This window comes from Salvelinus sp. IW2-2015, linkage group LG4q.1:29 (assembly GCF_002910315.2).
Source record: "Salvelinus sp. IW2-2015 linkage group LG4q.1:29, ASM291031v2, whole genome shotgun sequence".
Lineage (NCBI taxonomy): Eukaryota > Metazoa > Chordata > Actinopteri > Salmoniformes > Salmonidae > Salvelinus > Salvelinus sp. IW2-2015.
Window position 1 is genome coordinate 61,469,971 of NC_036842.1, and position 4,653 is coordinate 61,474,623.

At 43.6% G+C, this 4,653-nt stretch overlaps 1 long non-coding RNA gene across 8 annotated transcripts; it reads right to left on the minus strand.

Moving 5' to 3' along the window:
• Positions 1–303: 303 nt before the first annotated feature.
• Positions 304–4,463, minus strand: LOC111962310 (uncharacterized). 8 transcript variants are annotated; one of them, XR_011479689.1, is made up of 5 exons: positions 4,386–4,463; positions 3,418–3,464; positions 1,681–3,276; positions 1,319–1,475; positions 304–1,175 (listed from the first exon to the last, which is right to left on the minus strand). It is a non-coding gene; the product is annotated as an uncharacterized lncRNA (long non-coding RNA). The 8 variants fall into 8 exon arrangements; XR_011479686.1 differs by having other exon boundaries at positions 1,681–3,464; XR_011479685.1 differs by lacking the exon at positions 4,386–4,463 and having other exon boundaries at positions 3,418–3,565.
• Between the last annotated feature and the right edge of the window lie 190 nt (positions 4,464–4,653).

Genomic DNA, 4,653 nt, shown 5'->3' on the forward strand with positions numbered 1-4,653 from the left:
AGCAAAAAATAGAATGTGCTGGCCGCTAGACCAATCTAAATGTGTGGTAATCATGGTCGATTTACCGACGGGGGGGGCCACTGTTGATTTTGTTGYTCACTCAGATATTTCAAAACTGCAAAAGTTTCTCTCAACCCTATGGCAAAATGGGTGGAATTGTAGGAAATTAGCTGTAAAACACATTTTTCTCTACGCCCCATGGCAAAATGTGTAGAAATGCACAAAATTAACTCAAACTTCTCATTTTTGCATATGTGGGTACACAGACCTGCGAGTCACTGCAGCCCCTCTCATGAGAGGTGGTGGGAAAAGTAAAGATACCTTTTAATAGAAAATGACTCAAGTCAGTCACCCAAGTATCAAAAGTAAAAGTACAAATAATACAAATATTTAAGAAAACCAGATGGCGTTCAAAATGTAACGAGTACTTTTGGGTGTCAAGGAAAATGGATTAAAAAGTACAATATTTTCTTTAGGAATGTAGTGAAGTAAAAGTTGTCAAATATAAATAGTAAAGTACAGATACCCCAAAATAACTACTTTACACCACTGATGAGTTCATATTTTTCTGTGGCCCCAGTCAGTTTCCTATTCCTGGTTTAGAGCATGAGCAGTACAAGTCAAATCAATTGTTATTGGTCACACACATATTTAGCTGATGTTATTGTGGGTGTAGTGAAATACTTGTGTTCCTAGCTCCAACAGTGCAGTAGTATCTAATACTTCAACAATACACACACATGTAAAATAATGGAATTAAGAAATATAAGTTAGGATGAGCAATGTCTGAGTGGCATTGACTAGAATACAGTGTATACAATCGAAATGAGTATGTAAACATTAAAAGTGACCAGTGATTCCATGTTCTGTTCAATTAGTCACTACCCATTACCATTCTATATCAGACTCCTTATATAGAGGCTCAAGGGACATTGTGGTCTTCGCAGCTCCTTGTTGGTCACGGACCTAATCAAGTCTATCAACCGGTGTATGGATTCAGTTCCCCAGTCTCTGATGGTCCGTATGTTGGTTGTTGGAGGGGCTGTCAATGTTTCCTCTGACAGCTGCTAGTGTGAGGGGATGCACCTTGGCTGTTGAGGTTGTGGGCCTTCTCAAAGCGCTCCCCACACAGTTCACATGCAAATTCAAGATCAGCCTCTGCCTTGTTTGGTCATCTTAAAGTAAAGACAAAAAGGCTTAGTGAGGGTGCCAAATACAAGCTTGCATTCTTGTGCCCCTATCCATCCCTTCCATTATTACAGACTCACCCAAATCATACCACATAATCAAAGGCTTGGCTAACTCCTGACAGACTCACCAGTGCTTGAGCCCCTCACAACACAAATCAGCAGAACCTTGCCTCCTGATATGAGCTTAATCTCCCCCTGTAGTGGCTTAACCCCTGAGTGGCACATCCAGGTGTTTCCTCTGCTTGAAGGTCTGACCACATTGGTCACAGATGTAGTTCCCCAACTCTATAAAAAGGAGAATGGTCTAACTTAATACCAACACACTGGCAGCATCCCAAATGGCAACCTATTCCCTTTATAGTGCATTACTTTTGATCAGGTGACCAATCAGGCTTTCTAAAGTAGTGCACAATATAAGAACTAGGATACCTTTTGGGACAGACACATCTCTCTGTCTCCAGTAAAAGCGCTGTGTCCAGTCCAAACCTACCCGTGTGAATGAGTTGGACCTGTCGCTGCAGGTAGCGGTCAATCATGAAGACTTTGTTGCAGCCTATGGTGAGGGCAGGGCCGCTCGCAGACCTCTTCATAGTGCTCCTTAATTTGTTTCTGTACCCCAGAGACAAAACGGTAATGTACCAACAGACATGTTCATAAGAGGATTAACAGTGCTGTAAGGAGCACTTGAATCTGACCTTCATGCCCTGCTCCTTTTTTTACAGATAAGCAGCCTGGGTATGGACATTTGTAGATATTGGGCAGCTCCTCTCTGAAAAACAAACATGGATGCCCCTTTTCCGCTAGTAATAAGAGATCTTTCTGTCCACTGATGTGTTACTATGTATTATTTTGGTTTGATATGCAAAATAGCTAGAACCAGGGCATCATGCACCCCAAAAATATGCAGGGGGCACAAAGTACTTGGATGGCGGGGGGATACCTCTATCTAAGCATACCTCTTGAGCTGTCTGTATCCTCCGGACTGGTGGGTAAAAAAACCTACAAAACTAAATATGCTTCTCTGCTAAATTCTGGGTAAAAGATTGAAAGGAATGTCAGTTTTATTCAGTACATTTAGCTATTGCTTGCTTTTCTAGTCTACCAACCTTGCCAGCAGGCATGCCAGTTAAGATAGACAAGCTAGCTACTCTAACTTGATTGATAGCCTGAAATGTCATCTTGGTAGCTAGTTATGAGGTTGGGAGCCTATCTGGGCTAGCTAAAGTCAGCTTCATAAAATTGCTAGGTGGCTAGTAGTATTACAGAGAAACCACAATTATTTTTAAACAGGACAAATCTGAAGGGGCACGTGACCCTGTGCCCCCTATGGGCATGTCGCCTCTGGCTAGAACCCACATCAATCCACTCGCTACTTCTCTAGGTATGGCTCAAATAATTCATCAGAGGATACACTTTTCCTTTTCTCTTCAAACTCATCCTCGCTGGACACGTTCCTAAGATTTGACACAACAGCCTATAGTTTAACCAATCTTAACTTTCCAGCACTGTATAACTTGAACCATGTTTTTCATTGTTGATTCACCTGGCCTGTCCATGAGCAGGGCTGGTGCAGGAGAGGGTGTCTCCTCACCAAAGAGAATTTCTAGGGACAAGAGGGTCAAACAAATTAATTTGAACTGGCAACAGACAATAAGATGGTAACCACCTGCAAAGAGCCATACATGTCAATGCAGTCAAGACTATACTTCAGTAAACACTGAAATGTAATACTGAGTGTTCTGTTTCCCAGGGTAACTTTGGAGGTACCAAAAGCTGTCTGACCATCTGCACTGGTGGTGGTAGTATCAGTGTGGACGGCRCTCTGAGTCTGTGGGGTGGCAGCTGGACTGGGCTGGGACATGGTGGTGTTGGTTCCCTCTAGGCTGCTCCTCACCTTCCAGTAGGGGATCACGCTCAGTGTGTCCAGGGTTTGCTTTGTGGTCTGTGTGTAACTATGTCCATCCACACACCCCCAGACGGCACTTACTGAGCCCCAGCACTGCCTCTCCAGCACTTCTTTCAGCTCAGGGCAAGAGCGGCAGTCCTCTGCATGGTGGTGGGCCCAGKACACCAGGCTGTGGAGACACTTGGAAAGGAGGGGATGGAGGGTGTTGGGTTGGAGGTAAAAGAAATGGGACAATTGGTAACAGTGGTTATAACTGTGAAAGCCATCTCTGCCTATCAAAATCTGGTAATCATCTTGTCCTGATGGAATGTATCCACTTACACAACAAGATGGGATCCACTGTTCATTGAGAGCCCTCTGAACTCTTCCTGAAACCAAAATCAATATCATGTTATAGTTTCACTGCTGTTTTGGGCCAGATTTGCAGACTAGCTCATTGTTGACCCTCGTAGTTTTGCAATCGCCGCTCTCTACATTGTGACATTAGTTGCTTGCAGTTTCTCATCTGTCTCTGGTGTGCACATTCAGAGGGCAAGATGTTAACCCTCTGCATAAATGAGCAGTATTGTGTGGCACTTGTAGCATTTTGTGTGGCAGGTCTTGCAGACAAACCRAGTGACGTGGATCACGGTTCAGTGGCACACCATCTATGCCCTGAAAGTCTATGTATAAAAACAGTGGCGACTGGGCTGGCTCTGTCTGGATCCCCTGGCCACTTGTCGAAGGCATGCCGCAGCCTCCGAGGTGAGAACTTTCCATGACAAAATGCAGTGCTGAGTCTGCCCATACCTGTAGGATCAGTCAAGGAAGTAGGTTGCATTTTAAAATGTTTAACAGCTGATACTTCACCTTATGGAGGTAAAACACCTGACAACAACCTATCATTGACCTCAAAATCTAGACTGCTTGTCAAGACTTTTGAAGGGGAATCACAGGATTTCTTTGATCTATGCTGTGGACGCTCCTCCCCTTCTGTCGCCACAGCTGACACTGCTGTGCTCAATTGTAATATTGTAGATCTGTCACTGATGGTGAAGTTATCTTTGCAGCATTATTATTGGTTCTTCCTCGCCGCCCAAAATGTTTCTTGACCCCCGCAACTAACTGAGTCTGGCTTCTCTGTCCTGCTGCCACATCGGAAAACCGCGCACGCCTCACTCTCTTCTTCATAACACAGTCCTAAGAGAATACGGAGGATCCTAAAGGAAAATCCTATCAATAAAATGTGGCAGTAGCTTTCAAAGTAACTTGAGCATTAAATGGGAGCTATTCATAAAGCTGTTTATTACCAAAGTTGGTTTGAAARCTGCAGCTGCGACTTCCAATGAGGAGAACACTATTCGCCTCAAATTCTATCAGTCATATGTAGTTTAACCACTTCGTTGGTGGTTTAGTAAAATATACAGTCTTTTTAACAGTAACACAATATCGTTAAGCACGAACTGGTAACGGTTTATATTGTAAACAACAAAACCCGGAAGTAGTACGAAAATAATAAACATCAAAGAACCACCAGACTTCAGAGTGCATATCCGGAACATTGATTGGCCGCAGTTG